Raw genomic sequence first — 19359 nt, 5'->3', positions numbered from 1 at the left:
TTAAACCCTCATGAGATATGTCCTAGCATTCCTTAATAAAATTCATGTTAAAATGTTATTGAGTTCATCTGGTTTCCAGGATGTGGTCTTCTGTTGCACATTGGCAAACCTGACTGAAACACAATTATTTCTTTGCATCTGTTGATATCTTGCTGTAACCTGAATTAGTAAGTGCTGTTGAGGACAGGACCTGAATTTTTACTCCATCCATTACCTGACAGAGTTGGAGCTTGTGGGAAGGGAACAGATGCTTTTGAGCCTTAGCAGAATAACACATGAGAACAGGGTGTTATGTGAATTGTGCTAGGGTTAGTTCATAGACTCACAGAATGATGGAAACGTCTGGGTCGAAAGATGCCTTTAGAGATCACCCTTAAGAGTCCACCCCTCTGCAATGAGCAGGGACATCCTCAGCTGGATCAAGTTTCTCAGAGCTTTGTCAAAGCCTGGCCTTGAATGTTGCCAGAGATGGGGTATCCACTACCTCTCTGGGCAATCCAGTGTTTCACTCATCATAGGAAATTTCTTCCTTATATCTAGTGTGACTCTGTCCTTCAGGTTAAAACTAATAGCCCTTGTCTGTCAGTGCGGGACCTGCTAAAGTCTGTTCTCATTTTTCTTATAAGCCTCTTATCATGAGGGAGGAAGAAGAGAAAACTTTGGCATGAGGCTCGCTGCAGCTTTGCCTCCATATGACCTTCTTTTCCCCAGCCATTACTTGAGCCTTCGCCACATATTAATCTTCAGTTTTCTTGTTTTCGCAGCCGTCACGGGCCTCCCCCATCTCTTCATAGCCACCATGGATGAACCATGACAGGGCTGAGCAGCTGGTACCCAATAAAGCATATTTCCAGGTCACAAATAACCAACTATTCCATACCTTGTTGCCTCGTTCATCTTTTTCTCCTCTTGGGACCCAGAAGCCTGGGAAGAGGGAAGCCTTTTTGGTGCTTGTTCATTCCTTGCGTCAGCAGCATCTGGGTTGTTTCAGGAGCTCAGCGGATTGCTGTGCTAGAGCTTAGGAAACGATTGTAAGATGTCTGTGTTGGTTAATTTCCTGTGTGTCATTTCCTGTGATATTTCTACAGAATAGCCCTTTCTGTTCCACAGACATAAATCACCTGTGCCATAATGATTCCATAGAAAATGGAGCAGTGTGTTACACACATAGTGAGGCTGTAGTGCTGTCTACTAATGCTATTAAATATACTTTATATAGTGGTAGATTTCTGGAAAATCAAGAGTGAATTCCTGTGGGAGTAACAAAATAACAAATTTATGGACATTTGAGTCTTATTTTGTGATGACTCTCTCTGTACGTATTTCTGTCTTTTGAAATGCTTTTGGAACAAGTTGAATTTTTAGCTAATGTATGCAATCTCTAGCTTTTACACGCTGTCATTTCTTCACTGTTGCCTTTGTCCTCACCAGAATATTTTTCATTTCCTCTTAATATAATGTGAAATTAGATCAAAGTATTAGCAAAGAGCACAGGATTGGCTGTATACCCAGTATCTCAGACTCGGTATTTATCCAGACTATATATAGCTGATTGATTAAAGTGGTTTCAGGTTTTGTGCAAAGTCAAGAAGCCATTTATGTGTGTTGGAATAAAAGCCATAGTGTTGAACATAGTTTTGATTATTCCCAGAAGTTGGAAATAAAAAGGTATTTGATTTCCAAAACTTTTGTAGAATCAGTAAAGAAAGACGTATGGTAAAATCCAGGAGATGAAGGGTGGGTTTCCTAAGTTCCTTGGACTTCGTGGGGAAAACAGAGAATGACAATATTGAAAAAATTAATAAATTGTGAGGCCAGAAGTGATCACTATGATCACCTAGTTTGATTTCCTGAATAACAGATTGTGACCAATTTTTTTTTTCTTTCTAAAGAAACATTAGTTCCTGTATTTTTGTTAAAAAAAAAAAAAGAAAAAAAAAATACTTCAGTCCTTGATAGGCTATTCAGGACTGCTGTATTTCTGCAATTCCCCCCAAACCTTGTTTCTTCTGCTGTTGGTCAGTGCTGGAGGCTGGCTCTCCTAACTGGACCAGTGGGCCTGGCCCACTGTGTCGCCTTCCAAGATCAGAAGCAGAACGTGATGATATAAGCAATATATGGTACTTTACCAGCCTCAGCTTTTCTGCATGTGTTTTTACAGACAATGCACCCCATGAAATCCTTTCCTGCTGAATTAATTGTGCAGCCTATAAGAGAAGATGCAGCAATAGTACTTAGGGGAGCTGAGTCCTGTCCCCCACTTGGCCATTATTCTGCCTGGGGAAGCTCTCTTGTCCATCCACCCATCTCTCCTCTCCTTGTCTTTCCTTCTGCCTTTAACTGGGGATCATGATACCACTTCAGCACAGTGGTTCTGGGTTTGTAAATGAAAACTCCCATTTGTTATGATAATATGCCCTCCGTGATTGTTTGGATGTACTTTGCCAGGCAGTAGCAGGTGGCATTCTGCAGTAAACAGCCTGATTTTTTAACTAGTTACCATGGCAGAAAACTGTAATAATTTCCCTAGACAAGGTCTTGGCATCACTGAACACTGTGGGGATTTTACAACCATCAAAAGGATCTGGGTCAGCACTCATCTACTGCTTTTTTTTTTATTTTTTTTTTCCTCCCTGACCCTGGCAACTTTGAGGAAGATTCACCCTTCTGGGACAGAGATGCCAATCTGATTGTATTGCTGAGTGTTGCCTCCTGCAACAAACAAGTGGGGTTATTACTAGTCCTGGTCAGAACCATTTCATTAGCTAAAATGTTGTGAAATTTTAATACTGAGGTTTTATAACTGAAAGGATTTGGAAACCCCTTAGTTACAGAGTCACTGCTTCTGTCTAGACTGTGGAAAGAAAAGAGTGAGTATTACACTGTGAAGTGGTGGCTTGGTTTTTGGCAAGAAGTAACAAAATGTCCTAAGAAAATTGTCTTTGACATGAGGATCAGTTCATATATAAATGCACAACTGTACTGTCAGCTAGAAGATGTTCATTCCAAACACTTCTGCGAGGAGGTTTATGGAAAATTTATGCTGTTGATTTTCCCAAAATACAGTCTAAATCTGAGAAGGCTATTTTAAAGCAAATACAATATAAAAAAGTTTCAAACCCATTAGTTCTAAACTGTGCATTATTTATATGGAAAATATTGCTTTTGCCTATTTCATGTAAAAATTAATCCAACCTGCTGATACTTACAACAATCATTTTTTGTTTCAGTTTGGCACAGTCAGTTACTGGAGGCTTTTAGCACCATTGTAAGGGATAATAAGGTCATTTTCCTCCCACATGGCTATTTTTTGCTAATTTGTCTGCATATGTAACCTTCCTAAAGTAGCCTGGCCTTAGCTGTCCTTATGCTTAGAAAGCTTTCCATGACATCTATACAAAAGTCTTCTCACTGAAAATCAAGCTGATTTATTTCTCATGTATTCTTGATGTGGCTGGCCAACAGCTGATCCAAAATCTCTTTATACAAGCCTTTTATATACTGAAAGAATAGTCTGCATTCCATTTTTGTTCTCTTTTTCCAAAGAGATTTGTCCTTCCTTTTTTATTTCTCCAAAGTGTCTATGCTAGTTTTAGTTAGTGTCTATGTTAGTTTAGTTAGTTAGTGTCTAGTTAGTTTTTAACTAACTGGACAAAGTAATTCTGTAAAAGTTCTAAGAATATTGATGAAAGAATTATTGTATTTGAACATTTTAAAAAATAAAAAAATACTTTATTTTTGTTTAAAAATTGCTGACTTATATTGTTTTTTGGCTATATCTCTTTAGTTGTAGTGTCATTCCTACTTTCCTCATGTGTACCTTAAAAAAAAAATACTGAAAGGAAAAAACCTAACAACACAAAAGTGATGGTTTCCATGAGTAGAAATGTAAATTAATTGCTGCTTATTTAAAGAAACTGTTTGAGCCACTCTCTAAGCACATTATTTTTTCCATACCTGTTGTCATAATTTTGTTTTATTCTGTGACTTATTTGTAAGGCATGCTTTTCAGCCAGATGTAGAAAAATGTGAACTTTGTTTTGCTTCACAGTTGCATCAATGTGAAAATACAGGATAGAGCTGTCATTTTCCTGGTAAAGATCAAGAATGGGCCACATATTCAGAGGACCTTATAATCTAAAATCAGCAGCTTTATGTGTAAATACACAGTGGGGATATTGCTGGCTAAAGAAAGGAAGATGGTAAATGAATGATGTTAGCAAAATTTGTTATACATTATCTGTTTAACTGGATGATGGGGCTTACGTTTGTGTACCAGCCTTCTACAAATCAAATCTCCCACCTTGTGCTTTTGAGGAGGAGAGTGTGGCTTGTGGACGTTGTGCTGCTATAGAGTTTCCACGTGAAAGTGCATTCAGATGCTTATGGTTAAGATAATGGAGTGTTTGGAGACATCTCTGCAGTGTTGGGTGTGGCAGGGAGCAGCAGTGGTCCCGGGTGGGGTTCCTGTTGGAGCTGCAGCTGGTGCCAGGGCCTGCCTGGGTCACCAGATAGCAGCCAGGAGCCATTGGATCATCTGCAGGAAAGGGGTTCCCTCCCAGCTTCGCCCCTCTGCTGCTGGCATCTGCTGGAGGAGCTGGTGGGAAGATAACCCTCCTTGGAAAGTGGGGTACCCAAATACATGAAGAGTTGTCTTTTGAGCGAACTACTCTTAATGTCCTTAGAAAGTTCTGGGGCTTTTTTCCAAGTTCAGATCTCTGAAATGGTTGCAGAAGGGTCTGGCACAAGCGGTGCAGGCAGGGCAGGCAGCACCTTGCTCTGTTCTCCTGTAGGACACAGTTGAGTGATGATTTGTGTCACCTCCAGAGTTCCTCTCAGCTAGTGGTCAGGACATGTTTGTAGTTGTCCTCTCTTCTTTCAGGGTGACAAACACCCATCAACTTGGGTGTCATGAGTGCATTTAGCCTAGAAGACTTTCTGAAGCAGGGAGGCAGCTAGCTACAAATGACTTTGTTGTAGGGGAAGACCAATATTGACTTACTGTCTGATTTCAGAACATCAATGCTACCTCCATAATAACTAGTTTATATTCATGCTGCATTTTGTTTTCTTTAATAAGCTGTAACAATGGAAGAAAACCTAGCTGTTCAAAGACTGCTCCAAGCTAGTTTTGATGCCATGGCACAGGTGGAATAAAGAAACGGAACAGAAGTCAATGTTCCACTAGTTGGGGTGGGCAGAGGAACTTGGAAGTCCAAGGATGTGAGTGGGAGAAAGCAGGATAAACCTGCAGGATGGTGGCAGCACGGCCATCTGTCTATCTTGCAGGCATGGACCCAGGACATCCTCAGCTCTCCAGGAGATGGGTAGCAGGCAGCTGTAGCAGACAATGTTGTTCATCTCCTGAGGGCCAGGTCACACAAACTGAGAGTGATGCAGTGAGAAAAGGGAGTGGGGAGAGCTAGGAAGGTGAGATGGCTGGGCATGTGTGACAGAGCGGCTCCCCTTTGACAGGATCTAACCCCACTTGCAGCTCATGTTCTTGAGCAGCCAGATTGAAAACAGTCCCTGCAGTAGAAAGCCACTCCAGGTGAACCAAGTGGGGCATGACCTGACTTACCTCACATGGATAACTGGATGGGTTTTGGGGACTCTGCTGCAGTCAGAGCAGAAACACGTAACTGGAGAGTGGGGTGTACAGCAGTTACTGTGTAGCAGATAAAATTGGTGATGATGATGTGAGAATAATGGAAGATAGGAAGAGGAGAAGTGATGGAAAAAACTTGGTAGAAAAAGAGTGTGGGAAGCACAGGAAAGAAAATAAATACATGGTGTAGTTTATGTTTTATAATTACTTGGTGAGAAAAAGGTAACTGAGATTTGTCTCTCTGAATGAGAGACAGCTCTTGTATGTAATCTGGACAGCTTCATGTCATGCCCTCATTGCTCGGGCTGTAACTTACCTACCTGAATTGCTACACCAGGTTATGTCCATGAGGGATAGAAATTACTGAAATTTCAATTAGGCTTTTTCTCTACAGAAAGGTAGCTTTTGTTTAGTAATGCCTGTATGCAGATGTTTCTTATCTTCCTGGAAAAGGAAGTAGCAAACTTATTGCAAGGCAGACAGGATGCACTTATCTGGTGCTGTCCTTTTTCAATTACTGCAAGATGTGCAGCTTGTCACAAAAGAGGAAAGGCTTATTTTCAGAAAAAAAGTAGCAGTTGAAAATGTCAATGAGTTATTTGGATTAAAAAAACAAACCTGAAACAACCATGTAGAATAGATTGTATCTCATATTTTCATATATAGAGGAGGAGACGTGTATGTTCTGACTGCCAGGAGAGAAGAGTTAATATGAGCACCCTGCTGTCTCTGACACTTACTGAGAAGGGGGTGAATTAGTCTTGTAAATTCCAGGGTCATTCCACTAACTGCAGCAGGAACTTGGAGTACTGGTTAGTTTACTAAGTCAGCTCTGGTCGGAGAATGTGAATCCCACCCCTTGCCTGTTGGTGTAGGTCCCCAGCACACAAGAGTCACCCAGTGGGTGTCCAGGAAGAGCTTTTGCAAGGTTTGGATTCTGTGGCAGAGCTGCTGTCTCTGAGTAGGAGTGAATTCTGGCTCTCATGCACTGTTTAGTTGCTGCACAGATGGAGTCAAAAATGGCATCTCAGGCTGATTTCTCCACGGTTGTTTATGGATTGTAGCAGTTTCAAGAAACGCTGCACTACTGATGTTGCTGAAATTCTTGGATAAAACCATTTCTGTCATTTCAGAAGTCATTATTCTGGCGTGTGAAGGGCTGCAAAGCATTTGTCTGATGCAGGGACAACACAGAGATGGTGTTAAAATGTAGTGGGTTTGGGTTTTTTTTAAGCTTTGATTTTCTTATGAAACTTTTGTTTTGAGATCTATCACTGTACTTGTTACAGGGCTTAACCAGTAGAGTTTAATCAAAGCTTTTGGTTAACAGATTTTTTTTTTCTTTAAGAAGTTTGAAAGTTACCAAGGTGTCATCTTCCAATGGATTGTTTTTATAGACCATAGCAGCTTATTGATGTGTTAGCAGCAAATGTAAGTCTGCACATAGTGTCAAGAACCTGATGATTAGAACAGATCCAGAAGGTTCATACATTTGTGGTGGACTCAGAAGAGGAAATCTCTCCTATTTTTAATTGCAGAAAGCTCATCTAGTATTACTATGCACTGCCTTCCTGCAATAGCAGTACAATTGCCAACATTCAAAATGATAGCAAAAAGCTTCCCCCAGCATTCCTGTGAAGTTGTAAATCCCACTTTTGCTGAGATGCCTCTTGATGGACTGCGTGAACTATTGTAGTTAGAGATATTTAAGATGAATTATAGTATGAATGTGAACACAGTGTGAATTATGAGTTAGATTTTATTTGCAGAATATGTTATGTCCACTGAACTAATGCTGTCACAGAGAAGGGCTTACCTGTTGTATTTACAAGAAATGGTCTTGTCCAGTTATCTGGCTGGACTTGCCAGACCTGCTTGTTAATCAAACTGTTTTAACAGCTCCTCCCAGACAGATTAAGTAATATTCTATTAATTTTGATGTTGGAGAAGGTTAATGTACTCAAAGATGCAAAACAGTGGTATTGAATCTGGTATTTGAAGGCATGAGCTGCTTCCCTCATAGGCAGGATTTTTAGCAAATCATTATTTAATTTGTGTTTTTCTACATTTGTAGCTATGGTTTCTCAAATCTAAGTCCTTTAAAGTGAAATTGATCTAAACCCAGAATGTAGGTGGTTGTTGTAGGACACTGATATTTTCTCAGTTGCCTGCCCAGAAGTGGCTGCCTGCTGCGGCTGCATATTTGAGCAGGCATGTGGGAACTGGATGTTTCTTCTGAATTGTTTGGAAACTGACAAGGACATCATGAGCCTGAATAGATGACGTGGCTTTATAATTTACTTCTGTGAAATACTGATCAAAATGATAACTTGAACTGTTGCAGGATGTATCTGTCTTTCTCCTTACCTCATAAGATCCTAGAACAGGATTAGAAGACGTTGTTTTGGTGCTCAGAGGCACAGAATTTGGTTGGTGGGGTAGTGAGTCTTCAGCTCTTGTTTTCTACAGACTGTCTGGTTTATAGTGCAGTTCTCAGGATGTTTTTGTGCAGCTTGGACAGAAGTCTGGGTGGGCTGCTGGGCCACCCCCATGGTCCAAGAAGTGCTGGAGGGGTAACGAGGTGTACAGGAGCAATCCTGGCCTCAGAGTGGTGTGACAGGCTTCTCCCTTGCATTTTGCTGCAGTCAGGAATTGGACATCAGCTACCGTGGCCATGCTGCTGCTAGGCCCAGCTTGGGGAGGTCTGCACTGTGCCAACAGCTTCTGCTTTCCTTTCCAAAAGCCAGCTCTTTGGTTCAGGTATTCATGCAATTGTGTATCCAGTGTTCAGCTGGTGACCATCCTTGCCTTGGGGGTTGCTGCCTGTTCCTGGAATTGGCCTGGCTCCTGACCTCTGGTAACCATGGTCCTCCTGCTGTGGGGCTGCTCAGTCAGGCTGCAGAGGAACAGAGAGCAGGAGGAGTGGGGAGCAGCATGAAACATCTTTGTTTAGAGATATCTAAGTTTCAATGGAAATGGGACTTGAACATTGATGAGCACGTAATTAAGGGATGAACGAAAAGTCCAGGTTTATTCTTAGTGGTGTAGTTTGTGATGCTGCCAGAGGTGAGCATGGACTGCTGCTGCCAAAGTGACCACATAGCAGGAGCACAGCTGTGTGGTCCCATGGGGGCAGCAGGTGAGTGCTGTGCCAGTCACAGGGCTTGGTGCCACCAAGGGCCTGAGGTTCAGCTGACTGTGTGTCCTTTTGCTGGGTCCCAGGTCACACCCAGTCTCTTTTCATCTCCTCTGTCTCCTCATCTGTTCTTCCTCTCTTTCTCAAGTATGTGGGCACAGGTGTTTTAATGATGGCTTTTTTTGCAGGCAAGATGCGGTTGCCCTTTCTGTGGCCCAACTCAAAAGTCAGTTTCAGGCAATGTGTTCCTCTAGCCCTGCTTAGGGGGGAAAACCTCAATCTGTTCTTGGTTACTTTGATTAGGCAATGCCACCACCTTCACTGCTCAGCACAAGGCTTGGCTGGTGGGCTGCATCCCCATGCTAACTGGGGAAAATGGCAATTACACCCTGGCTGCTGCTTTCTTTCATATAGTATTTGTATTTCACAGATATTTCTCCTGGTCTGCACCATGCTGTTTTGTTGTCATACTTTCACCTAACTTAGTCAAATGTTTATGTGTAAGGCTTGATTAGTTGAAGCACTCAGGCAAAATTAACTGAAGTAGAGCTTGCCTTTTCCAATGGCAAAACAAATCATGAGGCAGTTTGAGTGTTTGTCTTGCTCACAAGTGAAGGGCCAGGTTAATACTTGGCACATTGTTACAGTTTTCTTTCCTTTTAGTGCTTTTGGATGCATCAAATGCCTTAATATACAGCAGGCACCATCAAAAGCTGGCCAGATCAATTGAGTGATTTCAGCAACAAGTTTCCAGAAGACTATGGATTGTCTTCAGATGCCTGTAGTATGTATTCAACATACATTTTTCCTCTGCTTCTCATCTGGCAGATGGGAATGGATTTTGCCTCTGGTTACCTCTGCAATCTGGCTGGTTAAAGGGAGAGCATCTAACTGGAAACGTTATCTCTGTTATCATTGCTACTCATTAACTCTCAGTAGCACTAATTGTTCTCTTCTAGTATTTTGTGGTGGGTAACATTACCTGCCAGCCCAGTCTGCCTCAGAGCAGAGCACCCCAGCTTCTTCCCTCCCCTGGACATAAGCAAGACAAGAACCAACCCCTCCCCAAGGTGGGGAGCAGGGGTCCCAGCAAGGCAGGCATGAGGGGATTTTCTGTCTGCAATGGTTGTGGCAGGTCTTTAGCTGAAGGCTGTCTAGCCTTGTGCCTACATGCTCCCCTTCAGACTTTTTGGGCTTTCCTCAACCCACCAGGGCAACCCCCAGGCCCAGGGTGATCAGGGGAGGACATGTTACCTCTGGTAAGAAATTGATACTGTGTGTGTGTTTTAAAATATCAAAACAAGAATTGCAGTGGGGCAAATCTGTTTGGAAACCGTCCTGGCTATAAATGTGATCCTAGGCCTCAATTGCCTGTAAAATGTACCTTGTCCATTTCTAACCCCTTTTTCATGTCAAAGTAACAGACTGCATTTTTATCCCACCAATTTATTTCAATCTGTGGAAACCCAGAGATCTCTAGTTTTTATTTTCCTTTTTCATTTAAGAATTCAGCAGAACAGTGTTTTTGTGACACTGATCATGAGCCAAGCTGTGCGTTTACCTGCGAACACCTGCAGAGATTTCTGGTCCCCGTGCCTGTTGCGGGCTCAGGAGCTGTGTCATCATGGATTAGACAGAAGTAGGTTTGGTTAGGGCCCTGCAGAGACCTGCTGCCTCGGGTCCCTGCAAGCCACTGGGGATGCAGCCAGCACTGCTGCTTGGTCTCGGGCTGACACAGCCGTGCCCTCTGCCACCAGGGTCTCAGGGCTTCGCTCCTGGGATGAACCCTGAGAAAGGGCAAACCACCTGGGGTTGGTCAGGTCAGATCCTTAAAAACTCAGGGGGTGGTCTAGGCTGTAAATTCTAGTTAATAAACACTCTGCTTTAGTGGTTGAACAATGTGCAAGACCTTTAAAAATCTTTATTTGCCATGCCGGTTGTACTACAAGTCAGTGTCACCTCTCTGTTTTTATTTTCTTGTCTTTCATCCTCAAATTTTTCCTGCAAAAAAAGAGGAAATAATTCTGACAATCCTTTGTCAGAGGTAGCTAATAAAACAATGGGAGGATGTAGGCTGAAGCATAAATGGGATTTTGTGGCAGATGTAGATGATTATTAACCAGCCAATGTTTCCGCAAAGGATTCTAATCATAAACACAGCATGGGTGTATTAATAGCAGAGGTTTTATGGAAAATCAGAATGTGGGCTTTTTTTTTTTAAGCATTCAATTTCCTGCTTTAATTGATAGAGTGTGAAGCTTTCATGCAAATAATTTGGGAAAGATTATTTTGTATCTTTGACATTAAGTACATGATGCAGGCCAGGAACAACATGTTGTAGAAGGATTTCTTGAAAAGAATCCTTACAGTGATGCTTTTTTTTTTAGAGATGTGACTAGTGACAAATGCTAAACTCAGTGATATAAAAAAGCCAAGTGTCTGTGGTAGAGGAGTATCTATTTGTGTCTGTGTAACCTATGCTTTAATGTGACTTTGCAAGAAAAACAAAGATATCAGAGAGATCATTATGCTGCAAAACTTGTGGGCTATGCTTCCAGTTGTATCAAACGTCCTCTTATTTAGTTTTGGTTTCATATTGTCCTGTGTTACGTTCTGAGAAATAAAATGCTAGGTTTGTACTGTAATCGCTGGTTTAGAGTTGAAATACTTTAAATGTACACCTTTTTTCTGCAGCTCTGCTACAAGTTGGGTCCATCACTCTTCTTTTCTGAATTTCTGTGGAGAGAATAAAAAGGTTAAACAGAAATCACCTAAGCAAAGCAATGAAAACTCTACTTGACATGTTATACCTCAGCTCTGCAAATAATGAGTTCTAATACCATTTGCAAGTGTCAACAGTTTATTTGTCTTAAAGCAGCTGATACTTTTGAAGTGTAGAGTGTTGCTTACAGTGGGCTAGAAAACACTGGAAAAGGAAATATCATTATGCTGTTATAATACATTAAAAAGACAATATAATTGTCAACGCATGTGTTGTTTTTTATAATAATTTGTACTCTGCCAGTATCAGCCAATATATTTCAGAAATTTTGTGACAGGAAGGGCCCCAGGTTAAAATTTGAAAGTAAGGGAAAACAGCAGAAGTTTAATCGAAAGATATGACAGGAACCAGTTTCTCCACTGGTCATCCCCAGCTCTCCAGGAAAATGGTATAAACTGTGAAGCCAAAGAAGAACAGTAGTATTGTGGAGGTTCCTCTTGCTGCAGTGTGTATTTTCTGCAGGAACACCAACAGGTCCATCCACAGCAAAGCATTGTACTTACTGCATGTGGTCTCCTGTAGCTTTGGAGCCTGTTTTCTGGTGGCTAATTAAAAAAAAAAAACAAACCACTTCATTATTCTCCATCTTAATTTTTCTCTTTATTTTTTCTTAATTTTCTTCTACCACCCCCCTGCCCCCCCCAAGCTGTTTCTCTGCTAAAAACTACTTAAATTAAGCTGGTGCCAAGTGAAATTATTCAATTATTGTCACTTCTGGTCTTTCCTTTGAATAAACAGAGCCTTCCTGAAGGCAGGGCAGTTCCTCAGGAATTCCTTTATGGTGAATTAAGCAGAGCAGTGATGAATAACTGGGAGCAAAGGACAGTCTGAGCAGCAAACCAAATTGATTATCTAAGTCCTCAGCTAACTACTTCAGGGCAATTTTGGATGGGACCGATATCCCCTAAGGTTTAGGTGGAGCCTAATCTCGCCCCAGGGACCTGCTGTTGTTGATGTGCCCTGCCCTGTTATCTGCCCTGCCTGTGAGCAGCTGGGGAAGGCCAGAGCTGGGTGAGGAATTAAGGGTTTACAGGAAAGACCAGGAGTTGGGGGTATTTGCTCATGGAGCCCTGGTACACATGGGGTGGTGGTGACAGGATGTTCCTGTGGCACACCCAGCCCTCTGTCACCCTCCGGCTGCCTCTTCACCCCCCTGCTCCCATGCGAGTGTGGTCCTGCCAGGCAGCCACTCCTGCTGATGGCTGGACATGGTCACCTTCCCTCTTGGCACCTGGTGGCAGTTCCAGCAGGCACCGCCTTTGCCACACAGCCATTCCCTATCCAGGTGCCTCAGGAGTCCAGCAGCTGAAGAGTCCAGTCCAACCTGCCCATGCCTTCAGCTACTCCTGTGCCCCAGCACGGAGCATGCTCCTGCCAGGGGATCACAGCAACACTATTTCCCCATCCTGCTGTGGTGCTCTGGGAGAGATTAAAAGCACCTAGAATGAGCCTTTACTAGTATTTTCTGTCTACTGCAAACCTGTGACCTGCTATATGTTGTTATAGGAGAGAACAAGGCATCATAGCATGGACTGGTTTTAGGTGCACCTGGTAACAGCCTAATGTGCTCCCTACCATCTTGAGAGACTTGTCATTCCCAGCAATCTTTTATTTTTTTCTTTAACTTGTTCTGGCTACTGAGGCTGTCACTGTAACAGCAGAACATCAAACCAGTCAGTAGCGTGTAGAGCACGATCTCCCCGCACTGTGTCCTGTGAAAACTAGTGTCCAGTCTGATCACTGCCTTGAAGGGCTGAGGTGAATCAAAGACTGTTTACTGCCCACATTTTTTTTCTTCCACTGTCCTTCTGAATGGCTTTCTCTAGATTAATTTATATTGCCACCCATTATTATCCATCTGATTGCATTTGAAGAAGCTCTGCATTTAATATTGAGTGATTTTCCCTGATGAACACACTGGGGACGTGAGTTAGAATGAGGAAATGGGATGGGGAAATCAGGAGAGAGCAGGAGAGAGCGATGATTTTAGCTGTGTCTGTTTGCACTGCCAGCTCACTGTCCTGCTGAAAAGCTACTCCAGAACTGCCTGGTATTTTCAGAATTAAGCTGGTGATAAAATATGCAGCCTTTCCAGGGAGCTATACAGACTTACTGTGAAATAAGCTTCAAAATGGATTTAGGAGCATCCCCACTGTTGCTTTCCAAAGAGGATAGACTTGGATGGGTACATCTTGCTTTCTGTGTCACTAGATCAGAGCAGCACTGGAAGTGGCAGCAGCCCCTTATCCCTTAGCTTACTCTGAAAGAAAAAAAATTCAAAGGGTGCCAAGCTTTGAGGGTAACCCGAGCTCACAAGCTTTAATCAGATCTGCACCTCAGGTACCTGTGTACCACAGAAATGTGGTGCCTGCTATGGAATGATTTTGTTTCCTGATTATTTATTTTTGAAAATTTTCTTTCTGAGGGAAAGAGAAGCAGCAGTGGATGGACAATACAGAAGACACAGCAGTTAAAGCTTCTCTGTCCCTCAGCTCACTGGTAGCAGACTGGCATGCACTATTTGGATTTGGTCTGGATTTTCAACCTCTTGCAGGCAATTGCTGCTTCCATTGGCAAGTCCCAAGACAGCCAGCAAAGATAGCTGAAAGAATTACTTTTCTCTTGGAGGACAGAGGAAGGGAAAAGATTGTGGGAAGCTGTATTTCATTATCTTGGATATATTGAACAGAAAGAAGTAAGTTGTGACACTGGCCTCTGCCTGCTTCTGGGATTAAGTTCTCAAAAATATTCTCTGGGGTAGTGTGCTTCCCTCCAGTAAATATTTAACTAGCTGCATCCTCATCAGAATTAAGCAAGGAACAACCCTGCTGTAGATGATACATACTTACTGTGGAATATGTGCTTCTTGTTCATTCAGATTGTGCAGAAATGATAGATAATGTGTGGAGATATGGGAAAAGGGGAAAAACTGGGTGGGAAATAAAGTTTGTAGGCTGTCCAGATACACTTTTTCTTTTGTCTTGTGCATCAAGTCAGTCTGATGTAGATTTTCAGGTTGCCTGGTACAGAGGTCACACGTGGAAGAGTTTGTCACATGCTAGATTTTGTGTTTTGTTTCTTTGCTTCTTAGAAGTATTTGTTGGAGAAACTTATAGAAGGAGCATGGGAAGCTTGGTTGGGCTCTGGCCAAGGAGTTGCAGCTGGTCTCCTAATTAAAGAAGAAGAAAATGATATATAGGCCTGTGGGGAGCTGTCAGACACAGATTTATTGGGCAGGATGGAAGGGACTTAAAGCTATTGCCTCCACTCTGTCAGCCCCTCCCCACACGGTGTGTGTGCACTGAGTTTCATGATACTTCTGCAGCCGTGCAAAAATCATCATCTGGAGCACTCTTATCTCCATGCTCCCTACTTCCTTCCCTGTTTGCAGCTCCTCCAAGTTAATGGATGCAAAATGCTGCAAATAATGTGCAAGATAAATTTATCAAAATAAGGGATTCTGCAGCTTAGGGTTGTTAAGCGATAATCTGACTACCTTTGCTCTCTCCTAGTCCTCCTCAGACAACAGTAAGGAAAAATACATCAGGATTGCTATTGATGGAAAGGAGAAACTGCAGCACCAGTTAGTTGAAATATTTAAAAATAATTTTAAAAAATAAAAAGTGTTTCAAAAATTAAATTTGTTGATTTATACTGATTTTTGCCATGTTTGTGTCCCCAGTTCTTGGGACATTGCCTGGAGAGGATGAGGAAGAGGGACCAGTTCATCCTAAGAGTCTCTGCACTCTTTTCTTGAAAAACTTCCTACATGATCTTTGTTAACGGGAAAAAAAAGGCAGGGGAGCCAGAACCTTACAAACAAAGATGACAAAAACCTGCTTGTCATTTATTTATGCAGTTAATGTGCTTTAGCTACCATCCTTTGGACTTCTTGATGCTTTGGCCCTCCCTGCATAGTCCAGCCCTTCCACAGGCACTGCAGGCAGAGATACACAGAGGGCACGGTTTTGTACTAGTTTCCTAATAGTATCACAAGTGTAGGAAAACAATTTGTCCCAGGCTAATCTGAAGAAAATTTGTTACTGGAAGTGAAATCCTGGCTCTGCAGGAAGTGATTTCATGCCAACTTTGGTTTAGCTGGGATTTCAGATTCAAGAATGTGAAAGAAAATTTAAAAAAAAAAAGTGCTTTTTGAAGGGAGTAGGTGTCATTTAAGCCTTAAGCAGTAGTTCAAGGTACAGGACCTCAGTGGGATAAAGATGTGTTAAAAGTTAAGCTTGTGCTTAAAATGCTTTTCTAATATTTTTTTGCGAGCAGAAACCCGAGTGCTTCAGTTGTGTACTCTGGCTGCAGTATTCTGCAGTGTACGCACCACCCTAACATATGTTTCTCAAAGCTGGGAGAACTATTGCATATTGTGTCATTCTTCATTTCATGACACTGTTGATGCAAACCAGGACAGGAAGCTGTCTGGGATAATGATACATCACTTTTTTCTGTTTACTTTTTTACCTTTTCTCCTTGCTCACTGGAAGTTAGAAAGCATTAAAGGAAAAAAGAAAGAACATAGAAGTGGATAAATGCTTCCCTTTTGCAAGAAACTGTACACATTTTCTTTAGTCTTCTGTATAATGTAACTCTTAATGACAAAAAATAATAAAAAGATAAAAGTAGTGTTAAAAATTGTTTTATAGGAAGTTTCCTTTTTGACCTTGCTGCCTGACTGTGCTTACAGGAGAAGCTGATCAAGAGATCTCAAGAGCTGCAGCTTCCTGGGATTGTCTGTCAGAGGAATGAAGAGCAAAAGAATAACTTTCCATCATGAAGTATGTGCCAGTATATTTTCGAGTGTCCTTAAAAGACTTTTCTTTGGACATAATCGAGTGGATTCAAGGACCCAAGAGGTCAGACCAACAAATAGATATCAGTCCTTAAGCTGTCTGGGTGTTTTAAATGAAAGTCAGCAGTTGATCTCAGTAACATTTCATGTGTTAAATACTGGCATGCCTTTTGGTGCTGGTTTGCTATTTGGGTTATTTACATTAGGAAGTAGAGTGACTTTTTGAATTAAGTATTTCTTTTGAGAAGAATTGTTCCTTTATGGCAAATGTATAAAATCCTCCCTTCAGCAAGCAGCTGGAATCCAGCAGCAGGAGGCAGTAGGATTGATCTTCTGCTTTTCCTTAACATCTCAGTCCACTTTTCAACTATGTCTTTACTGAGACAGCTCTGTCTTGATTTATCTTAGGGCTGGGATGAAAGCATTTCCCTCAATGACCTTGAATTTCTTCAGACTCCTCCATCTGCTGTTTCAGGCTTGATGTGCTTGTCTTCCCAGCAAAAGCAGAGCTCAGCCGCTGACTGGCTTTGCTAAACAATCTGTTTGCAGTCCTGGCAGCTCAAATGCTTTGTTCCAAGAGCTGTACATGGATGGAGGGCAATTATGTTCAGCAATTTTCAACAATATTTTTATTTCTTTAGTTTTGGCAGGTTTGTTGTCATGTAAAAACTGGTGTACGTGCTTCACTGTAAGTGAAATTGGTTCCTAGGGTATCAAGATGGAGCCCTTGAATGTTCTTTTCTCAGCTGCTATGGTATCTCATCTGTATTTGAGTAGTTAGCTTCATTTGAAGATGTTTGTTTTCTACTAGAAAGTTAATTTGCAAGTAGTAATGCCACGAATTCATCACTTCCCTTGCTGAATAAATGGACATTAAGGGACTGTACCCTGCTCTTGGGGGTTGTGTGCAATCTTCCTTTCTCTTTTCAAAAATGTGTTTATTCTGTTTTGGAAAAAATGACAACAATAAAAATTAGTCTTCTTTTCAGGTGGATGTAAGATACCTCAGTTAAGTGGCATTACATATAACTGCCCCTACGAGAGGAACAGCCTAGGAAAAAGAAGGGTTTGGGGTTTCCTCCTCATGCTGTGCCTGTGCAAGGAGGCCCTTTTCTGAGTGCAGCTATTGTATGAACATGAAGCAGTAAATGGCATTTTGTCTGATTCTTATTATGCATTCTCGTTACCTTCATGTGTGGCCTGGGAGAGAAGTGGGAAGGGAGGGCAGAACAAACCAACCCACTTCCCTTCCTGGTGGTAAACCAGAGTTTTAAATGTGAACTGATTTGGGGTAGGAGAAAAACAGACCAGCATCTGGCATGTCTGACTTCAGGCTTTTGTTGTGTTCAAATCCTGTATGTTTTTGGGAACTGGGCTTTTTCAGCATGGAAGGGTTTAGAACGACTTGTGTTGCCATCCTAAGAGTCACCTATGTATGGTGGTAGTGAGTGTGTTAAACTCATTTTGTACTGGGTGCAAGTTCTCTTCCTAGAGCTGGCTTGGTTCTCCAGGGTTATTTACTGTGCTAAATTTTGTTTTGCGACTGAGAAGCTGTCATAGTTATCTTTTCTGCACATTAGTAAGTCACCTTATAAGGAACCATTCCTGTTTAAACATCTGTAAGATTGTACCTAATTTTAGCAAATTCTTAATTTGGCACCTTTTTGTGTACATTTACACGTAGAATTTTTATGGCTTCCTAACTTAAGCATCAAGATTTTTTTTTTTTTTGAGATTTGAGTTATATATAAAATGGATACACAATGTATTTACTCTGTTTCATTGTCCAGAATGTCCTAAATGTGGTGGCTACCAGAGAGAATGGAGAAAGTTTATCAAAATACGCAGTTATTTAATGGAACTAACAGAAATTACTCCAATAGCCTCATGGAAGTGTGACTTGGCTGCCCTCCTTCCTAGCCCCTTCCACACCACCCAGTCAGGCTGCTGCCAGTGGGGAGAGAAGCTAGAAATCTGCAGAGCCCTACTGCTCCAGGACCACTGTCCATAGACACTGAAGATGTCCTAGCCTCCAGCCCCTTGTGAGAAGTCTAAGTGATAAATGTGGAGGCAGCTAATGATGCCTGGAAGCGATGTGATCTTGGTCAAAAAAGGAATTTACAATGTGAGAAAAGGAGCGAGTAGGACAGTGATGAGTATTTGGGGACAGAGATGAATAAAAAAAAAAGTTAAAATTTGTCAGGTGGAAAATGTTTTTTTTTTTTAAGTAAATAAAAAGGAGGCACACTAAGATACATGATCTGGGCACCATGTATCTTTGGTTTTTGGGATATTCGTAACAAAATCTTGGCAAAATCAATTGTCTTAGGTGCTCTGGACTCCTCCCACCTCCCACTGTTAGAGATGTTTGGTGGAAACTTTCTGAACACAGAAGAGAAGACAGAACAGTCTGTGAATTTTGTCCAGGTCTTGACAACAATAGACCGATTAATGACCTATGTTGCTGTAGTTGCAGGTTTCCTCTTCTGACTGTTGGTGTTGTAAGTAAAACAGATACAGCTTTTGCAAAAAAACCCCCAAAAAACCCCAAAACCAATCAACTAAACAAAAAACAAACAAAAACCCACCAAAAGACAAACCCCAAAACCCAAGGATGCAATCTCTCAAGGGACTGCTTCAGAAGATAAAGTGGAGAACTCTTCTCCCAAAAGCTGGAGGAGGAAGAATATTTAAGTTATATGATCCATAGGGTAATGTCTTGTGGCCCTTAAGAGCTGCTTGAGTGCTTAAAGCAAGGAAAAGTAGAGTAGATTCATCCCAGTGAACCAGCAGAGGAAGGAGAGCTGTGCTAGTTGTTTTAACTCTTGGTTAGGCAAATAGGATTAGCTATGGGGGATTAAAATGATCAGATCTGAATTTTACTTTAATATAAGTAGGACCATATGTTTTTGGGAAACCCCATCTAGTTTCAGGCAATCTTAGTGAGAAAATGAGACAATTTCAATACTGTTGTAATTTGATGTGGGGTTTTTTTTTTGGGATGAGTGGGGGGTTGCCAGTTTCAATTCATT

The 19359-nt window shown here is 41.7% G+C and overlaps 1 protein-coding gene across 7 annotated transcripts in view; it reads left to right on the top strand.

Moving 5' to 3' along the window:
* Positions 1-19359, top strand: part of TIAM2 (TIAM Rac1 associated GEF 2) — a 166233-nt gene that overhangs the window by 36949 nt on the left and 109925 nt on the right. For 4 of the 7 annotated variants that reach the window (XM_088052690.1, XM_088052693.1, XM_088052687.1 and 1 more), the window contains one exon: positions 16223-16391. The exons of 1 other annotated variant lie outside the window; for it this stretch is intronic. The gene's annotated coding sequence lies outside the window, so the exon portion shown is untranslated. The remainder of the gene's footprint in view (positions 1-16222; positions 16392-19359) is intronic. 2 more of the 7 variants (XM_088052691.1, XM_088052688.1) reach the window with 1 other exon arrangement.

The sequence above is a fragment of the Pseudopodoces humilis genome, chromosome 3 (assembly GCF_049639895.1).
Source record: "Pseudopodoces humilis isolate 2021_Gansu_Grassland_sample_001 chromosome 3, ASM4963989v1, whole genome shotgun sequence".
In the NCBI taxonomy this organism is placed as follows: domain Eukaryota; kingdom Metazoa; phylum Chordata; class Aves; order Passeriformes; family Paridae; genus Pseudopodoces; species Pseudopodoces humilis.
Note: the sequence above shows the minus strand (reverse complement) of the source record. Positions and strands in the feature narration are given on the sequence as shown.